We start from the raw sequence: 21,958 nt of genomic DNA on the forward strand, positions 1-21,958 counted from the left end.
CCATGCTCCCGGATCAACCACCCATAAATCAACGTAACAACAGCCAACAACACTGCCAAAAAAACCGATAATATTTATTGTTATTGTTTAGTACTTCAACATAATTAAAAATAAAAAATTAACACCAAATCTAATAATGAAAAATCAGAAATTTGAGATTTAAAATTAATATGTGAGAATTAAAATGAAATTCAAAATTTCGGATCAGAATAAAATCAAAAATCTAGATCGAAAAAAGAGAAAATAAAAATCAATTGATAAAATAAGAAACTATAACATGAAATCCAATTGATAAAATATAAAAAATCAGACATTATATCATCGAATCCAAACACCCACAAAGCACTAGAGCAACTGCACCAAACACCCACAAATCTAAAAGAATTGAGAAGTAAAATGAAAAATCAGAAATTTGAATTAGAATAAGTTCCGTGACCTTTAGATCGAAAAAAAGTAAAAAACAAAAAAAATGTATCATATCAATCACTTTACAAAACCCATAAAACGAATTTGAATATTGAAATTCGACACAAATGTGATTAATCTTCACATACCGTTTTTCATCTTTAGACTTAATCCGTTTTATAGAACATATAAACATTTAAATAGGCTCCTCTGGCTCGATCGATGATGGCGTTGCGGCGGAGCATAACCAGTTTGTAGAAAGATGCAAATCAACGCACTGCGGACAAATCGAGACAACGCGAACGAAGGGGCTGGGTGATTGAAGGGGTTGCCATGGTGGTGCACGAGGGTTTCTGGGTTGGTATAATTAAGGGATGAAATAAGAAGAGACAGGAGGGAATAGAGTAAAAGAGGAAATGAGAGGAGATGGGGAATGAAGTGAGAAAATTGACGGCTAGTTCTTGATAGGGAAGGAGTTAGGGTTAGTGGTATAGGAAAAGCTGGAAAACCAACAGTTCAGTGCATTTTCCTCATAAAAAAATGAAAAAAAATTAATTATAATATTTATATAACGGTTAACTAAGGGAGGTGATCTATATTATACCTTGTAAAATTGGGATACAACAAACAGAGCTGTTAACTTAGATAGGCGATCTATAAAATTTAACATACAAAGCGCTTATCTTACATAGGTGTTTTATATAATTCAACAGATCGCCTATGTAACTTCACAGTTTTGTATTGTGTGTTACTTATTCCACTTTTTGTGGTAGTGACACTCTCAAATTTTATCATCTTATTATGAAAGTGATCAATAATGAAGATGCTAGGATTTGCAAAGTAATCGTAACTAAACCTATGCAATAAGTGAACGACAACATTCACAATTGCATGAAAGAAATCAAGCATATTAAATATGGGTGTGATTTCTATAAATGTTTTATGAAGAGTATTACTCTTAAAACATTTGGGAAAACCATTTATCATATGATGAAACGTTGTAAAGTTTCATAGTGGAATAAAGAAAAAAAAATTACTAATTATTCCACAAAACTATTTAATTGTGGTTTAGAAATAAATTATGAGTCCATTCAATTTTTGAGAATATTCAAATAGGATATCAAGACCAGTCATGGATAAAGAAACACCTATTAAGTGAACATTGAATATTGTAATCGAAAATTATCCCTAATCGAGGTCATTTAAATGATGGACGATTAATGACCACTTGAGATTAGTAGGTAGTTTGATTTATAGCACCGTTTCTTGTTCTACAAGGACATGATTGTCATAAATCATTTGCACGGGTATTGGTTTAGAACCATACCGGATCAACCTATGAGAATACTTTAAGAGATTTAAAAATCGTCATAAGTACATGATGTGAATCAAGAGGCTAATTCTTTTGAAGGCCCCAAGACACTTTTAGAAGATCCAAATAGCTTCATTATAGGCTGCCCAAAGAAAGAAATAAACAAGAAAAGGTCCAATAGATCAATTGGGAAAGAAGGAAGCTTGATCATCAAGGAAGAAGAAATTGTGCGATTTACTTTCGACGGCAATTGCGAAGGCCGCATGCCACTTCAAGGGCCACGCGCCACCTTCCCGGAACCTCCTTGAACCCAGCATCAACCATAGCCGGCGCGTGAGACATTGGGCAGCGCGTGAGGAGGTTTTTCGGCGGCGATAAGAAATGAATGAAAATTTATACTTGGTTTTTTTTTAGAGTTTTGCTTGCAAGTTTTTACCTTTCACTTGAAAGGGCTTTTCATGGTTTAAACACTTAGGATAAGGTTTATTTTCTGATTATTTAGTTGCTATAAAACTTCCTAAGTATATTAGGAAAGTTTTTAGTTAATTAAGTAAAGTTTGTTTAGGATTAGTTTTAGTTTTCCTATTCTAATTAGAAGTAGTTTCCTATTCTAGTTAGGATACTTGGGGGGCAAGGTTAGGGGATTGTCCTAATCCTTGTAGGGATGGAATTAGCTTATTTTTAGTCTATAAATAGGGGAATTTCGTGGCTCTTAGGGTCATAAAAAAATCAGATTAATTTCAATACAATTTGTTTAACTTTGTTTAAACGTTTTCTTGCTAGTTTTCAATTCAAGGAGTTGTTTTGATAATTAGAACGTGCAATTTTTAGTTCTAGGAGTATTTTAAGAATTGTTCATCAAAATACTTAGTTTTAGGAGTAGTCTAAGTAGTTTGATTAGGCATTGAATTCGTTCTAGGAGTGGTCGTTTTCAAGGTCATATCCGGTTACTTTCAATCGTTTTTGGTTCGAATTTCTTATCAAGAACGAAGTTGTATTCTTATTGTGTGATTTTAGATTCTTTATTAATTTATGGGGTTTAAATCCACATCAAATTGGTATCAAAGCTTCAAGAGTTTGATCGATCTACAACTCGTTCAAGTCGCACTTGTTCTCGGAGGATCTGTTTGCTCGGTCAACTTCAGAAGGGTTATTCTCCTTTGTTACGCGGTCTTTTCAGGTGATTCTTTTTTTTAATTTCGGTGAAATTTTGTCTTCTTTCTTTATGAAAAATTTTAGAATTTTCCGAGTTCGTTTTCTATTAAAATGGTCTGTTTTGTGCGTACTGGTCTATTTTGGTCCGAATTGATACATGCTTCTATTTTGGTTCGTTTTTGCTTGAATTGTACTGCGATTTTTTCTGGGATTTTCCCGTGTGTTCTAGGTTATTTTTAAGGTGTTTTGATCATATAATTTTCTTCCGTGCTACTGCTATACTTTGGTTGGTTTCTTGCTTTGTTTTGTGCGCATATTTTGTGTATAAATCATGGGAGAAGAAGCTTTGAGAAAATTAATAGAAAAATTTGATGAGAAATTTGAGATTTTGGAAGAAAAGTTGACTGACTGTGCTGATGCAAGGTTTGATGCTTTTGCTAAGTTACTTCAAGATCATAAAAAGAAGAAAAAACATAAAGATAGTGATAGTGATGCTTCTAGTAGTGATGATGATACTAATCATAAGCATAAGATCAGTGATAGAGGAATAAAACTTGATGATTTCACGGGTCTAGGAAGCCCCGAAGATTTTCTTGAGTGGGCGAGACAATTGGAGAAGATTTCAGATTATAAGGGTTTTGATGATGCTAAACGTTTCAAAATTGCTTATATTCGACTGACTAAGAATGCAGGAATTTGGTTCGATAATTTAAAGGCTCGACGTGCTAGAGCAGGGAAGGAGAAAATTAAGACATGGACGGTTTTGAAGAAAAAGATGAGCTCTAAATACCTTCCACATGATTTCAAACAAACTCTATACATTCGACTCACTTTGTTGTCACAAGGTACTAAGAGTGTTAATGATTATATTGCTGAATTTGAAAAACTAACCTCTCTTTGTGGTTTGGAGGAGAAGGAACAATTGCGGATTGCTAGATTCCACAAGGGTCTTAATCTACCTATTTCTAGGAAAATTGAGTTGAGTGCCTATGAGTCATTCAATGATGTGTGCAAGCTAGCTTTGAAGATCGAAAATCATTGGCTCGAGGATAAGGAAAAAACGGAGACAAGTAAAAGTTTTTCGAAGCCTTTCAAGTCTAGTTCCACAACTTTTTCTAGTGAGAACAAAGGAGAGAGTTCGATGAGTGGAGAAAAGAAGGTTGTCAAGGTGTCAAAAGAAGAATTTGAAAGTCGAATTAGGTGTTTCAAGTGTCAAGGAAAGGGCCATTGATCCGATCAATGTCCTACAAAGAAAGCTCTTACATTGAAGCAATATAGACAAATGGAAGAGGAAGAGCAAAACATAACCTTTGAGTGTGAAGATGAAAAGTCTGAAGCTAAGGAGATGCACACTGATGAGGAAGAAGAGGAGGAGGTTTTTCCCGAGAGTGATGATAATTGTCTTGTGATAAGGAAGATCTTTCATTCCAAGTCCACTTCCAATAACACTCAACGTGAGAGTTTGTTTCATACTAGATGCAAAGTTGGTGAAAATACTTGCAATGTGATCGTTGATAGTGACTCTTTCACGAATGTTGCTTCAACTACTATGGTGAGTAAATTAAAACTTCATATTCGTGATCATTCAAAACCATATAAAGTGAATTGGCTTGATAACTCAAAGGGTTTTCAAATTAAGAAGCAAGCACTAGTGAATTTCTCCATAGGAAATTACAAAGATGAATTATGGTGTGATGTGATTCCAATGAATGCTTGTCACTTACTTTTGGGAAGACCATGGTAATTTGATCGAAAATTTAAACATGATGGCAAGACCAATGGGTATTCCTTGAAGGTTGGGAACAAACGTTTTAGTCTACACCCTTTGTCTCATAAAGGATAGTAAGTGCCCAAATAGTAATCGAAGTTCAAGTTTGTTTCTAAGGGAAGAAGTATTCAAAGAAGAGATCTATAGAGGACCCATAGCATGTGAAGATAGTGAGTACAAGGAAGACTTTTCTGTTGATAGTGGTAACGAAGATTCTACATATAACATTGCAAACCTCTTTACTTGTTTTGATGATGTGAATTTGAGGGCAAATTCTTTTGAAGAAGGGGAGAATGATGTGAATCAAGAGGCTAATTATTTTAAAGGGCCCAAGACACTTTTAGAAGGTCCAAATAGCTTCTTTTTAGGCTGCCCAAAGAAAGAAATAAACAAGGAAAGGTCCAATAGATCAATTGGGAAAGAAGGAAGCTTGATCATCAAGGAAGAGGAAATTGTGCGGTTTACTTCCGACGGCAATTGCGAAGGCCACGCGCCACTCCAAGGGCCACGCGCCACCTTCTCGGAACCGCCTTGAACCCAGCTTCAACCATAGCCGGCGCGTGAGACATTGGGCAGCGCGTGAGGTGGGCTTCCGGCGGCGATAAGAAATGGATGAAAATTTATACTTAGTTTTTTTTTTAGAGTTTTACCTGAAAGTTTTTACCTTTCACTTGAAAGGGTTTTTCTTGGTTTAAGAACTTAGGATAAGGTTTATTTTCTGATTATTTAGTTGCTATAAAACTTCCTAAGTATATTTGGAAAGTTTTTAGGTAATTAAGTAAAGTTTGTTTAGGATTAGTTTTAGTTTTCCTATTCTAATTAGAAGTAGTTTCCTATTCTAGTTAGGATACTTGGGGGGCAAGGTTAGGGGTTTGTCCTAATCCTTTTAGGGATGGAATTAGCTTATTTTTAGTCTATAAATAGGGGAATTTTGTGGCTCTTAGGGTCATAAAAAAATCAGATTAATTTCAATACAATTTTTTTAACTTTATTTAAACGTTTTCTTGCAAGTTTTCAATTCAAGGAGTTGTTTTGATAATTAGAACGTGCAATTTTTAGTTCTAGGAGTATTTTAAGAATTGTTCATCAAAATACTTAGTTTTAGGAGTAGTCTAAGTAGTTTGATTAGGCATTGAATTCGTTCTAGGAGTGGTCGTTTTCAAGGTCATATCCGGTTACTTTCAATCGTTTTTGGTTCGAATTTCTTATCAAGAACGAAGTTGTATTCTTATTGTGTGATTTTAGATTCTTCATTAATTTATGGGGTTTAAATCCACATCAAATTGGTATCAAAGCTTCAAGAGTTTGATCGATCTACAACTCGTTCAAGTCGCACTTGTTCTCGGAGGATCTGTTTGCTCGGTCAACTTCAGAAGGGTTATTCTCCTTTGTTACGCGGTCTTTTCAGGTGATTCTTTTTTTTAATTTCAGTGAAATTTTGTCTTCTTTCTTTATGAAAAATTTTAGAATTTTCCGAGTTCGTTTTCTATTAAAATGGTCTGTTTTGTGCGTACTGGTCTATTTTGGTCCGAATTGATACATGCTTCTATTTTGGTTCGTTTTTGCTTGAATTGTACTGCGATTTTTTCTGGGATTTTCCCGTGTGTTCTAGGTTATTTTTAAGGTGTTTTGATCATATAATTTTCTTCCGTGCTACTGCTATACTTTGGTTGGTTTCTTGCTTTGTTTTGTGCGCATATTTTGTGTATAAATCATGGGAGAAGAAGCTTTGAGAAAATTAATAGAAAAATTTGATGAGAAATTTGAGATTTTGGAAGAAAAGTTGACTGACTGTGCTGATGCAAGGTTTGATGCTTTTGCTAAGTTACTTCAAGATCATAAAAAGAAGAAAAAACATAAAGATAGTGATAGTGATGCTTCTAGTAGTGATGATGATACTAATCATAAGCATAAGATCAGTGATAGAGGAATAAAACTTGATGATTTCACGGGTCTAGGAAGCCCCGAAGATTTTCTTGAGTGGGCGAGACAATTGGAGAAGATTTCAGATTATAAGGGTTTTGATGATGCTAAACGTTTCAAAATTGCTTATATTCGACTGACTAAGAATGCAGGAATTTGGTTCGATAATTTAAAGGCTCGACGTGCTAGAGCAGGGAAGGAGAAAATTAAGACATGGACGGTTTTGAAGAAAAAGATGAGCTCTAAATACCTTCCACATGATTTCAAACAAACTCTATACATTCGACTCACTTTGTTGTCACAAGGTACTAAGAGTGTTAATGATTATATTGCTGAATTTGAAAAACTAACCTCTCTTTGTGGTTTGGAGGAGAAGGAACAATTGCGGATTGCTAGATTCCACAAGGGTCTTAATCTACCTATTTCTAGGAAAATTGAGTTGAGTGCCTATGAGTCATTCAATGATGTGTGCAAGCTAGCTTTGAAGATCGAAAATCATTGGCTCGAGGATAAGGAAAAAACGGAGACAAGTAAAAGTTTTTCGAAGCCTTTCAAGTCTAGTTCCACAACTTTTTCTAGTGAGAACAAAGGAGAGAGTTCGATGAGTGGAGAAAAGAAGGTTGTCAAGGTGTCAAAAGAAGAATTTGAAAGTCGAATTAGGTGTTTCAAGTGTCAAGGAAAGGGCCATTGATCCGATCAATGTCCTACAAAGAAAGCTCTTACATTGAAGCAATATAGACAAATGGAAGAGGAAGAGCAAAACATAACCTTTGAGTGTGAAGATGAAAAGTCTGAAGCTAAGGAGATGCACACTGATGAGGAAGAAGAGGAGGAGGTTTTTCCCGAGAGTGATGATAATTGTCTTGTGATAAGGAAGATCTTTCATTCCAAGTCCACTTCCAATAACACTCAACGTGAGAGTTTGTTTCATACTAGATGCAAAGTTGGTGAAAATACTTGCAATGTGATCGTTGATAGTGACTCTTTCACGAATGTTGCTTCAACTACTATGGTGAGTAAATTAAAACTTCATATTCGTGATCATTCAAAACCATATAAAGTGAATTGGCTTGATAACTCAAAGGGTTTTCAAATTAAGAAGCAAGCACTAGTGAATTTCTCCATAGGAAATTACAAAGATGAATTATGGTGTGATGTGATTCCAATGAATGCTTGTCACTTACTTTTGGGAAGACCATGGTAATTTGATCGAAAATTTAAACATGATGGCAAGACCAATGGGTATTCCTTGAAGGTTGGGAACAAACGTTTTAGTCTACACCCTTTGTCTCATAAAGGATAGTAAGTGCCCAAATAGTAATCGAAGTTCAAGTTTGTTTCTAAGGGAAGAAGTATTCAAAGAAGAGATCTATAGAGGACCCATAGCATGTGAAGATAGTGAGTACAAGGAAGACTTTTCTGTTGATAGTGGTAACGAAGATTCTACATATAACATTGCAAACCTCTTTACTTGTTTTGATGATGTGAATTTGAGGGCAAATTCTTTTGAAGAAGGGGAGAATGATGTGAATCAAGAGGCTAATTATTTTAAAGGGCCCAAGACACTTTTAGAAGGTCCAAATAGCTTCTTTGTAGGCTGCCCAAAGAAAGAAATAAACAAGGAAAGGTCCAATAGATCAATTGGGAAAGAAGGAAGCTTGATCATCAAGGAAGAGGAAATTGTGCGGTTTACTTCCGACGGCAATTGCGAAGGCCACGCGCCACTCCAAGGGCCACGCGCCACCTTCTCGGAACCGCCTTGAACCCAGCTTCAACCATAGCCGGCGCGTGAGACATTGGGCAGCGCGTGAGGTGGTTTTCCGGCGGCGATAAGAAATGGATGAAAATTTATACTTAGTTTTTTTTTTAGAGTTTTACCTGAAAGTTTTTACCTTTCACTTGAAAGGGTTTTTCTTGGTTTAAGAACTTAGGATAAGGTTTATTTTCTGATTATTTAGTTGCTATAAAACTTCCTAAGTATATTTGGAAAGTTTTTAGGTAATTAAGTAAAGTTTGTTTAGGATTAGTTTTAGTTTTCCTATTCTAATTAGAAGTAGTTTCCTATTCTAGTTAGGATACTTGGGGGGCAAGGTTAGGGGTTTGTCCTAATCCTTTTAGGGATGGAATTAGCTTATTTTTAGTCTATAAATAGGGGAATTTTGTGGCTCTTAGGGTCATAAAAAAATCAGATTAATTTCAATACAATTTTTTTAACTTTATTTAAACGTTTTCTTGCAAGTTTTCAATTCAAGGAGTTGTTTTGATAATTAGAACGTGCAATTTTTAGTTCTAGGAGTATTTTAAGAATTGTTCATCAAAATACTTAGTTTTAGGAGTAGTCTAAGTAGTTTGATTAGGCATTGAATTCGTTCTAGGAGTGGTCGTTTTCAAGGTCATATCCGGTTACTTTCAATCGTTTTTGGTTCGAATTTCTTATCAAGAACGAAGTTGTATTCTTATTGTGTGATTTTAGATTCTTCATTAATTTATGGGGTTTAAATCCACATCAAATTGGTATCAAAGCTTCAAGAGTTTGATCGATCTACAACTCGTTCAAGTCGCACTTGTTCTCGGAGGATCTGTTTGCTCGGTCAACTTCAGAAGGGTTATTCTCCTTTGTTACGCGGTCTTTTCAGGTGATTCTTTTTTTTAATTTCAGTGAAATTTTGTCTTCTTTCTTTATGAAAAATTTTAGAATTTTCCGAGTTCGTTTTCTATTAAAATGGTCTGTTTTGTGCGTACTGGTCTATTTTGGTCCGAATTGATACATGCTTCTATTTTGGTTCGTTTTTGCTTGAATTGTACTGCGATTTTTTCTGGGATTTTCCCGTGTGTTCTAGGTTATTTTTAAGGTGTTTTGATCATATAATTTTCTTCCGTGCTACTGCTATACTTTGGTTGGTTTCTTGCTTTGTTTTGTGCGCATATTTTGTGTATAAATCATGGGAGAAGAAGCTTTGAGAAAATTAATAGAAAAATTTGATGAGAAATTTGAGATTTTGGAAGAAAAGTTGACTGACTGTGCTGATGCAAGGTTTGATGCTTTTGCTAAGTTACTTCAAGATCATAAAAAGAAGAAAAAACATAAAGATAGTGATAGTGATGCTTCTAGTAGTGATGATGATACTAATCATAAGCATAAGATCAGTGATAGAGGAATAAAACTTGATGATTTCACGGGTCTAGGAAGCCCCGAAGATTTTCTTGAGTGGGCGAGACAATTGGAGAAGATTTCAGATTATAAGGGTTTTGATGATGCTAAACGTTTCAAAATTGCTTATATTCGACTGACTAAGAATGCAGGAATTTGGTTCGATAATTTAAAGGCTCGACGTGCTAGAGCAGGGAAGGAGAAAATTAAGACATGGACGGTTTTGAAGAAAAAGATGAGCTCTAAATACCTTCCACATGATTTCAAACAAACTCTATACATTCGACTCACTTTGTTGTCACAAGGTACTAAGAGTGTTAATGATTATATTGCTGAATTTGAAAAACTAACCTCTCTTTGTGGTTTGGAGGAGAAGGAACAATTGCGGATTGCTAGATTCCACAAGGGTCTTAATCTACCTATTTCTAGGAAAATTGAGTTGAGTGCCTATGAGTCATTCAATGATGTGTGCAAGCTAGCTTTGAAGATCGAAAATCATTGGCTCGAGGATAAGGAAAAAACGGAGACAAGTAAAAGTTTTTCGAAGCCTTTCAAGTCTAGTTCCACAACTTTTTCTAGTGAGAACAAAGGAGAGAGTTCGATGAGTGGAGAAAAGAAGGTTGTCAAGGTGTCAAAAGAAGAATTTGAAAGTCGAATTAGGTGTTTCAAGTGTCAAGGAAAGGGCCATTGATCCGATCAATGTCCTACAAAGAAAGCTCTTACATTGAAGCAATATAGACAAATGGAAGAGGAAGAGCAAAACATAACCTTTGAGTGTGAAGATGAAAAGTCTGAAGCTAAGGAGATGCACACTGATGAGGAAGAAGAGGAGGAGGTTTTTCCCGAGAGTGATGATAATTGTCTTGTGATAAGGAAGATCTTTCATTCCAAGTCCACTTCCAATAACACTCAACGTGAGAGTTTGTTTCATACTAGATGCAAAGTTGGTGAAAATACTTGCAATGTGATCGTTGATAGTGACTCTTTCACGAATGTTGCTTCAACTACTATGGTGAGTAAATTAAAACTTCATATTCGTGATCATTCAAAACCATATAAAGTGAATTGGCTTGATAACTCAAAGGGTTTTCAAATTAAGAAGCAAGCACTAGTGAATTTCTCCATAGGAAATTACAAAGATGAATTATGGTGTGATGTGATTCCAATGAATGCTTGTCACTTACTTTTGGGAAGACCATGGTAATTTGATCGAAAAGTTAAACATGATGGCAAGACCAATGGGTATTCCTTGAAGGTTGGGAACAAACGTTTTAGTCTACACCCTTTGTCTCATAAAGGATAGTAAGTGCCCAAATAGTAATCGAAGTTCAAGTTTGTTTCTAAGGGAAGAAGTATTCAAAGAAGAGATCGATAGAGGACCCATAGCATGTGAAGATAGTGAGTACAAGGAAGACTTTTCTGTTGATAGTGGTAACGAAGATTCTACATATAACATTGCAAACCTCTTTACTTGTTTTGATGATGTGAATTTGAGGGCAAATTCTTTTGAAGAAGGGGAGAATGATGTGAATCAAGAGGCTAATTATTTTAAAGGGCCCAAGACACTTTTAGAAGGTCCAAATAGCTTCTTTGTAGGCTGCCCAAAGAAAGAAATAAACAAGGAAAGGTCCAATAGATCAATTGGGAAAGAAGGAAGCTTGATCATCAAGGAAGAGGAAATTGTGCGGTTTACTTCCGACGGCAATTGCGAAGGCCACGCGCCACTCCAAGGGCCACGCGCCACCTTCTCGGAACCACCTTGAACCCAGCTTCAACCATAGCCGGCGCGTGAGACATTGGGCAGCGCGTGAGGTGGTTTTCCGGCGGCGATAAGAAATGGATGAAAATTTATACTTAGTTTTTTTTTTAGAGTTTTACCTGAAAGTTTTGACCTTTCACTTGAAAGGGTTTTTCTTGGTTTAAGAACTTAGGATAAGGTTTATTTTCTGATTATTTAGTTGCTATAAAACTTCCTAAGTATATTTGGAAAGTTTTTAGGTAATTAAGTAAAGTTTGTTTAGGATTAGTTTTAGTTTTCCTATTCTAATTAGAAGTAGTTTCCTATTCTAGTTAGGATACTTGGGGGGCAAGGTTAGGGGTTTGTCCTAATCCTTTTAGGGATGGAATTAGCTTATTTTTAGTCTATAAATAGGGGAATTTTGTGGCTCTTAGGGTCATAAAAAAATCAGATTAATTTCAATACAATTTTTTTAACTTTATTTAAACGTTTTCTTGCAAGTTTTCAATTCAAGGAGTTGTTTTGATAATTAGAACGTGCAATTTTTAGTTCTAGGAGTATTTTAAGAATTGTTCATCAAAATACTTAGTTTTAGGAGTAGTCTAAGTAGTTTGATTAGGCATTGAATTCGTTCTAGGAGTGGTCGTTTTCAAGGTCATATCCGGTTACTTTCAATCATTTTTGGTTCGAATTTCTTATCAAGAACGAAGTTGTATTCTTATTGTGTGATTTTAGATTCTTCATTAATTTATGGGGTTTAAATCCACATCAAATTGGTATCAAAGCTTCAAGAGTTTGATCGATCTACAACTCGTTCAAGTCGCACTTGTTCTCGGAGGATCTGTTTGCTCGGTCAACTTCAGAAGGGTTATTCTCCTTTGTTACGCGGTCTTTTCAGGTGATTCTTTTTTTTAATTTCAGTGAAATTTTGTCTTCTTTCTTTATGAAAAATTTTAGAATTTTCCGAGTTCGTTTTCTATTAAAATGGTCTGTTTTGTGCGTACTGGTCTATTTTGGTCCGAATTGATACATGCTTCTATTTTGGTTCGTTTTTGCTTGAATTGTACTGCGATTTTTTCTGGGATTTTCCCGTGTGTTCTAGGTTATTTTTACGGTGTTTTGATCATATAATTTTCTTCCGTGCTACTGCTATACTTTGGTTGGTTTCTTGCTTTGTTTTGTGCGCATATTTTGTGTATAAATCATGGGAGAAGAAGCTTTGAGAAAATTAATAGAAAAATTTGATGAGAAATTTGAGATTTTGGAAGAAAAGTTGACTGACTGTGCTGATGCAAGGTTTGATGCTTTTGCTAAGTTACTTCAAGATCATAAAAAGAAGAAAAAACATAAAGATAGTGATAGTGATGCTTCTAGTAGTGATGATGATACTAATCATAAGCATAAGATCAGTGATAGAGGAATAAAACTTGATGATTTCACGGGTCTAGGAAGCCCCGAAGATTTTCTTGAGTGGGCGAGACAATTGGAGAAGATTTCAGATTATAAGGGTTTTGATGATGCTAAACGTTTCAAAATTGCTTATATTCGACTGACTAAGAATGCAGGAATTTGGTTCGATAATTTAAAGGCTCGACGTGCTAGAGCAGGGAAGGAGAAAATTAAGACATGGACGGTTTTGAAGAAAAAGATGAGCTCTAAATACCTTCCACATGATTTCAAACAAACTCTATACATTCGACTCACTTTGTTGTCACAAGGTACTAAGAGTGTTAATGATTATATTGCTGAATTTGAAAAACTAACCTCTCTTTGTGGTTTGGAGGAGAAGGAACAATTGCGGATTGCTAGATTCCACAAGGGTCTTAATCTACCTATTTCTAGGAAAATTGAGTTGAGTGCCTATGAGTCATTCAATGATGTGTGCAAGCTAGCTTTGAAGATCGAAAATCATTGGCTCGAGGATAAGGAAAAAACGGAGACAAGTAAAAGTTTTTCGAAGCCTTTCAAGTCTAGTTCCACAACTTTTTCTAGTGAGAACAAAGGAGAGAGTTCGATGAGTGGAGAAAAGAAGGTTGTCAAGGTGTCAAAAGAAGAATTTGAAAGTCGAATTAGGTGTTTCAAGTGTCAAGGAAAGGGCCATTGATCCGATCAATGTCCTACAAAGAAAGCTCTTACATTGAAGCAATATAGACAAATGGAAGAGGAAGAGAAAAACATAACCTTTGAGTGTGAAGATGAAAAGTCTGAAGCTAAGGAGATGCACACTGATGAGGAAGAAGAGGAGGAGGTTTTTCCCGAGAGTGATGATAATTGTCTTGTGATAAGGAAGATCTTTCATTCCAAGTCCACTTCCAATAACACTCAACGTGAGAGTTTGTTTCATACTAGATGCAAAGTTGGTGAAAATACTTGCAATGTGATCGTTGATAGTGACTCTTTCACGAATGTTGCTTCAACTACTATGGTGAGTAAATTAAAACTTCATATTCGTGATCATTCAAAACCATATAAAGTGAATTGGCTTGATAACTCAAAGGGTTTTCAAATTAAGAAGCAAGCACTAGTGAATTTCTCCATAGGAAATTACAAAGATGAATTATGGTGTGATGTGATTCCAATGAATGCTTGTCACTTACTTTTGGGAAGACCATGGTAATTTGATCGAAAAGTTAAACATGATGGCAAGACCAATGTGTATTCCTTGAAGGTTGGGAACAAACGTTTTAGTCTACACCCTTTGTCTCATAAAGGATAGTAAGTGCCCAAATAGTAATCGAAGTTCAAGTTTGTTTCTAAGGGAAGAAGTATTCAAAGAAGAGATCGATAGAGGACCCATAGCATGTGAAGATAGTGAGTACAAGGAAGACTTTTCTGTTGATAGTGGTAACGAAGATTCTACATATAACATTGCAAACCTCTTTACTTGTTTTGATGATGTGAATTTGAGGGCAAATTCTTTTGAAGAAGGGGAGAATGATGTGAATCAAGAGGCTAATTATTTTAAAGGGCCCAAGACACTTTTAGAAGGTCCAAATAGCTTCTTTGTAGGCTGCCCAAAGAAAGAAATAAACAAGGAAAGGTCCAATAGATCAATTGGGAAAGAAGGAAGCTTGATCATCAAGGAAGAGGAAATTGTGCGGTTTACTTCCGACGGCAATTGCGAAGGCCACGCGCCACTCCAAGGGCCACGCGCCACCTTCTCGGAACCGCCTTGAACCCAGCTTCAACCATAGCCGGCGCGTGAGACATTGGGCAGCGCGTGAGGTGGTTTTCCGGCGGCGATAAGAAATGGATGAAAATTTATACTTAGTTTTTTTTTTAGAGTTTTACCTGAAAGTTTTTACCTTTCACTTGAAAGGGTTTTTCTTGGTTTAAGAACTTAGGATAAGGTTTATTTTCTGATTATTTAGTTGCTATAAAACTTCCTAAGTATATTAGGAAAGTTTTTAGGTAATTAAGTAAAGTTTGTTTAGGATTAGTTTTAGTTTTCCTATTCTAATTAGAAGTAGTTTCCTATTCTAGTTAGGATACTTGGGGGGCAAGGTTAGGGGTTTGTCCTAATCCTTTTAGGGATGGAATTAGCTTATTTTTAGTCTATAAATAGGGGAATTTTGTGGCTCTTAGGGTCATAAAAAAATCAGATTAATTTCAATACAATTTTTTTAACTTTATTTAAACGTTTTCTTGCAAGTTTTCAATTCAAGGAGTTGTTTTGATAATTAGAACGTGCAATTTTTAGTTCTAGGAGTATTTTAAGAATTGTTCATCAAAATATTTAGTTCTAGGAGTAGTCTAAGTAGTTTGATTAGGCATTGAATTCGTTCTAGGAGTGGTCGTTTTCAAGGTCATATCCGGTTACTTTCAATCGTTTTTGGTTCGAATTTCTTATCAAGAATGAAGTTGTATTCTTATTGTGTGATTTTAGATTCTTTATTAATTTATGGGGTTTAAATCCACATCAGTACACCTCTCATTATGGCTATCGGAACCTCTTTCCTGGAACATGAGTATTGTGAGTTCTCTTGTTTGAGTACTAATCCGTTTTGATGTTCGTCAAACGTCTGCCGTACATGGGGATTTTAACGGCAACACTCGGGCGGCTAGGTCTCCTTAATAAGAGAAGCTGACAGTATAAGACTAGGAATCTCCCCCTACTAACAATAGAGAACATGTCGTTGTTGTTTACAAGGCCTCTCGAAAAGCGAGACTGTGAAAATGCATGGCCGTGCTCAGATAGATTTTAGAAATCATCTGCTTATTGATAGTTGAACTCGAAAGTTGAGAAACACTTCTAAGCGTAATAAGTGACATAGGAAATAAGCTATACACGAAAAGCGCACTTGTCCGGAAGGACAAGTAGGAGATTGATAGGAATGATGTCCTTCGAATTAGTGTATTATTCCGATATAGGGTTTAGAATTATTAGAAAGCTAATTATTTAGTAAGGTCAAGTGATCAGAATGCCTAGTTGGAGGCTGCTTTCGATAAGTACTATTAATATATTATTAATATATAATATTACAACTTAATCTTAACTGAACCCTTCAAGTCACACCCAAGCAACACATACGATCCATCACGACGAATTAATCCAAAAGGAATTAATGAGTCACTCGAGTATTATGAACAAAGACGTCGGATTCTGAGCTTAGAGCGTCGAAATCGAGCGTCGTAAGTCGAGTCAGTTTTAGGAATCAACGAAAATGGAAAAATAATCAAATGAGGAATCATGCTAAAAAGAATAGCACGACCCCTAGCCACGCCTCGGATCGAAGGCAAGTGGCTAAGGGGCCGCAAGCAACAAGGCACCGAGCCACCGCACCCTTTGCAAGGCCTAGTTAGACTTGCCGTGGAGTGCGGGACTGGCTGGGGCAGCTTTGTGGGCTACGCACCGCAGCAACCCCAACCAGGCTTGCCCGGCAAAGGCAAGCAAGCATGCGAGGCTGCTATTGGGCCTATGCTAATACTACTTGTGGTAGGCGCATGGGCCTGCAGCAGCAAGCATGGGCTTGCGGCAAAGGGGGCCAGCAGCCTAGCTTTGTGGCGCAAGGCTGGCAGCGAAGCTAGCCTTGTTTCCCAAGGCTGGGAAGCTGCCCGTGCTGACCAGTTTCATATCGGCAGTCCTTGCCTTCCTCTCCAAGCCCAATGGTTGATGATGGTCTTCTTTATGTTGACCAAGTGTGCCATGCACATGGGGTTGGTAGGTTTATACTTGCCCTCCAAGGAGGGGTTTGTGGTCCTAACCTACTCCCTCCTTATAAGATGACACTTGTCATTTGATTATTATTTCATGACTTTTAATTTAATTTAGAATTAAGTTAATTGCTTATTTTTCTCACACTATAATTTCTCCCACATGGAAAGATGATTGGAATTTTTGGAAGCCTTTGCCCATAAATACCAACCTTAGGAGTTGAGATTATTCACTTGAGTTGAACTCAATAAGGCATCTTCAAAGAGAGAAAACCTTTAAGTTCATTAAAACTCGAGTAGTTTATTTTTGGTCTAGCTCGGCTAAACTCCGAGTAAGGACCGGACGGGTCGTGTTGCGAGTGGATTTTCATTGGAGATCTACACACTTGCGAGACTCGTAGCTTTCGAAGTAGGAGCTCGTAAAGCGAGCGAAGCACGCATCAAGGGTAATATTGTCTTTCTCCTTATCTTGTTAATTATGCTTATTAGTTATATTAATTGTGAGTGGGTCTTGGGGGTCGGTTTTGTTTCCGCGGAAAGTCGGACTTTCCAAAACCAAACAGGAGCGCGCCTCTTCCGAATCGATGGAGGCCCCAGAAGTAGACGGCTTAGAATCACTGTCAGAGCTCCCGAACTTAGAGTCCGAATGAGGGGCCTGGTTGCTTCAGCAAGCAGCATCCTCCCTAAATTCCTCATCTGAGGCCAGATCAATCGTCCCGAAAACGTTTTGTTCCAACTCGTCCTCAGACTCCTCCAAAATCGAAGAGCTATGGGGTACTTGGAGTACTTGGCGGATGCTTCGAAAGTTTACTTACAGGCGCCCTAAAGGAGCCGTCAGAATTTTGAAGCATGGTCGTTCTCTTCGACCTAGCCATTTTGTCCTGCACAGACACATAGTCGGTCGGACTTGGGGAAGCTCTCGAAGGGAATTCCAACAAGGAGCAGTCGACACTCCTAGTTTTATATTCAGCCGTCTCGGGTGACCGGCTGATCGCTAACTTAGGTCGTGCCGCGTGCGTTTGAGAAACCATTTTCAAAAGAAAAAGAGACAAAATTAAAACAAAAGGAAAGGAAAACAGGCGGTTACCTTACGAGTGAAGGCACGAGAGCCACTTGAAAAAGGCTTGGACGTCTGTTAAACAGGTGGACTAGGTCACGAACGGCAGATGCTTTCACAGAAAAGGACAAACTCTCAAAATTCAAAGATTCTCTCAAAGATTTTTCACCAACGTGTGAAAATGAAGAGGGGGTCAACTTCTATTTATAGAAGGGTGAAAATTTTAGGGTAAAAACCCTCATTTTTACCCCACTTAAACGGTAAAAATCCAGACCAATCCCTGAATGACACTTGTCACAAGCGTCACGTGGCATACCACGTCACCCCCATGAGGGGCAAATGATTTGGGTATTTCTACCCCGACATATGGCCCAATAAGAGAGCGACACGTGTTGCCTGAAAAGGTCTCCAAGTGGACCATCCAGGGACTGACACATGTAAAGCATATAGACCCTCAGGAATTGGCGGCCATCAAGGCCCAATTCCCAAGATAGCCGCAAAACAGCACCACCCAAGATCCTAGGTCACCAAACCCTAGGACAGGGCACACATTTCTAGGACCCTTTAAATAGGGAGATTTCCCCATTTATTGGGACACGTTCCAATCATTACCTAACCCATCACTCTCGAAAACAGAGAAAACACCTGATCTCGGAATACGAGAAGATCTATACTTTCTACATCTTTTTCACTCCGATCCAGTACTAATTTGACCGTCGATGACGGAACTCCGAACATCCGGAGCTTCCGTTGTTTTGTAGGTACAGGCGGCTTGGATCCAGTTTGTGAGTTGTAACTCTCCCGAGGGACCTAAAAAACCCCAAAACAAAATGGCTCTCAAGCAGTCATTGAACTTATTTATGGGGCTTATAAAGTATCAAACAACATAAAAGGGTGCAATTAAGATAATAAAAGGTAGTAAGGAAAGGTTGATGGGTTGAAAGCGAGCACACTATGGAGAGGGTCAAACCACCCATTTTTCTTCCTTGGCGGTTCTCCAGCCCCGTCGCCGCCTCTTAAGACAACTTACTTAGCATGTTTAACAATATTCTTTATTTTAGGTCTGGATTTTAATCAAGACAAAAGAGGATGACCCAAAATCTATACATGATAATATGATATGTAGAATTTTAATTACTCTACATCTATTAGAAATCGTATTACTCCTCGTAAGGTTCTGAAACTTAATAATACTGAATTCATACTTTGTCTTCTTGAATACATGGTAAGTATTCCAAGTTGTACGAACAATTATCTTGTCTCTAGCAGCTATATGTTAGTCCGGTGTTTGGACTCTTTACCTAAAGTAGTTGTATTGCGTACTTAGATTTGAGTACAGTAGTCAAAGACTTCATTTTGGAATAATTCATGCAAAAACTTCAGATGGTCATGTCTGACCCTTATAGTCACAAGTCTTAGAAAAATTATCTAGCATCAAAAAATTTTAAATTGTACTTCAAAAAGTTAATGTTGCAACCAAACTTTTAGCTAATGGTTGAGTTACATCGGCCGAGGTTGTTCATATGTTGGTAACGGTTTCACTTTTATATTGAGTGATAGTTTTCTACCTAGCTTGCTCATAATACTATGAGAGCATGACTGTGATGAGTGGCATTTATGCCACTCTTTTATCCTTTTTCTCTAAGAATTTTCCACTCATTTGCACTTGTTTAATCCCTATTAAAGCAATTTATCTTCGTTTTTGTGTTGTTTCTTCCTTTCTTGTGTTTCCCCTCTGTTTCTCCCTTTTCGTATGTTTTTCTTTATTTTTGTTCGTTGTTTTGTAGATTGTTAGCCCTTTTGGAGAAGCCTATGGATGCATTGTGAGCTATGGGGGGGAAAAGAGATGCTTAAGGAGAAGGTGGAAGCAACTCAGGGAGCCGCGGGCGCGAGATGCTGCTGTGCACTTGGACGATTATTTCAGTAGATGCCTAGCCACGCCCTGGAAGAGGTCTCTCCTCCTCATCCCGAGGGCGCGGCACTACAGGCCGCGGATGCGGCCTTTCGGGGCTGACCTTCCCCTGATCCCAAGCCGCGACCTCTCCTCAACAGGAGAGGCCTCTCTTCCTTCAATCCGCGGGCGCGGTAAATTAGGCCGCGGGCGCGGCTTTCTGGGCAGGTCGAAGCCGTAACCTGCCTGGAGAGGGCGCGACAGCTCGCTAGAGGGCTCTCCTTGGTGTTTTATTTCTGACTTTTAGATGCACATAAATAGCCTTCTTATTCAATTTTGTAAGGATTCTATTCTCCATGAACATTAAGACCTAATATTTTAGAGAGAGAAAGTAGCTTATTGTTCAAGTTTCTTCATTGTATTCAACATTTGGTCAAGTTTATTTCAATCAAAGGCAAAGTTCCAAGTTTTCATCTTTAATCAAGTTCCTCTTTAGTAATCTCTAATCCCTTCTTTTAGTTTGATTTATTTGCTTTGTTATTGCTTATTTTCGTACATCTCTTTAGTTGAACTTGTTGATATTGTTTTTATTTATTTTCAATCATGATCAGTTTTGTGTTTATTGAATCCTTCTTTGGTTTTGCTATGATGGTTAGTTTCTCTTTCCTAGGCTAAGTTTTTAGCTAAGGGAAGGGGTGGAAAACATGTGTTAATATTGATGATGACTTGATTGAACTCATGCCAGAAATTGATGAAAGATATGATTTTTGATAGCTTGAGATTATTAGTAGCACATTATTTGATGTTCCCTAATCTAAATGCATGAGAATGATTTGGATTAGGCTAAGATCACGTTTACTTTGATGATTGCATGAAAATGAATTGTTTAAGTAGAGTTTTATGTATTGTGCACTCTTAATCTCTTGCCATGATTAGTGACTAATTGGATGCATGAAAGTGATTCGATTAGAACAAGACTTAGTTCATTTATTTGCTTAAGCAATTGCATGAAAGTGAGTTGTTTGAGTAGGACTTAGCATTCTATGGCATGCTATTCATGATTATCATCATTGTCCATCCATGTTTGACACTCACATACCCCTAGCATTTGTTTATCTTTGGTTAATCCTTTTTATCTTCCTTTCTTATTTGCTTTACTTTACTTAATCAAGAAAACCAACAAAAATATTCTCTCATTTACTCTTGCATTAGTGGATTTGATGTTTAATTTGTGTGCTTCCTCGTGGTTCGACCCTATACTTGCCGCTAACTAGTTTAGTGAAGAGTTTAGGTATTATAAATTTTCTTATTTGATTAGGGTTATACACCAGCGACCTATTAACCTCCGATCAAATTTTGGTGCCGTTGCCGGGGAAGCGGCTTGTTTTGCATGTATTTTTTCTATTGTTAGAGTCATTTTATCTGCCTTTCTTTTTTGTTTTGTTTGCTTTATCCTACTTGTCATTGCTAATTGTTCGCTTAGCTTTGGTGGACGCTTAGGAGATCTCAAGGTCTGCCCACACATAACATTGACCACGAGATCGACCAAACATTGAGATAAGTCCGTAGGCTTTATCGAGAAGAGGGAAGAGGTCTTGGTTCTATTGTTGATAGTGGGAGTGACTCTTGTTCTTCAAGTGCTCAAAGTGAGATAATGGCGGGAGAAGTGGATGAAGTTTTGTTTCTTGAGTTTGGAAATCCGGAGGACTATGAGCTCACGGGAGGGATCTTGCTTCCCATCACAGAAACCAACTTTACCATTCATCCCCAATACACAAGGATGGTACAAGGGGAGCAATTTCCGGGTTATCCAAGTGAAGATCCCATTGAGCACCTTGATAGATTTCTCGAGCTATGTGCCATGATTCAAACCAATCAATTTTCTCAAGAGTACATCCAAATGCATCTATTTCGCCAATCTCTTTCGGGTAAGCTAAGAAGTGGCTCAAGCAAGTGAGGCCAAATTCTCTCACAACATGGAGAGAGATAGTCTAGGCATTTTTAAAGAGGTTCATTTCCAAGGAAAAGACCGCCGAGATGAGAAGGAAGATTGCATCATTTGAACAAGAAACGGATGAGAGTCTTTATGAAGCTTGGGAAAGATTCAGGGAGTTGGTACAAGCATGTCCTCACCATGAATACAATCAAAGCTTGCTCATGCGATTCTTCTATGATGGATTGGAACCCATGTCTAGTGCTAACTTGGATGCGAGGGCGGATGGACAATTGATCAAGATCCCCCAAAACCAAGTTGAGGCAACGATCGAAGAAGTGGCAAAGAACTACTCTTGGGATGGTAGAAGGAGGAGTGCACTGAAGCAAAGTGGGATGTATGAATTAGAGAAGGTTGATCAATTGTAACATCAAATAGAGCTTTTGTCCAAGGGGCTTGCAAAGTTGAACA

At 37.4% G+C, this 21,958-nt stretch overlaps 1 non-coding gene across 1 annotated transcript; it reads right to left on the reverse strand.

The window, feature by feature from the left end:
- Positions 1 to 21,589: 21,589 nt before the first annotated feature.
- On the reverse strand, positions 21,590 to 21,694 carry LOC145583542 (small nucleolar RNA R71). Its single transcript, XR_014100182.1, has one exon. It is a non-coding gene; the product is annotated as a small nucleolar RNA R71 (small nucleolar RNA).
- Positions 21,695 to 21,958: the final 264 nt, after the last annotated feature.

This window comes from Chenopodium album, chromosome 15 (genome assembly GCF_948465745.1).
Source record: "Chenopodium album chromosome 15, dcCheAlbu1.1, whole genome shotgun sequence".
NCBI lineage: Eukaryota > Viridiplantae > Streptophyta > Magnoliopsida > Caryophyllales > Amaranthaceae > Chenopodium > Chenopodium album.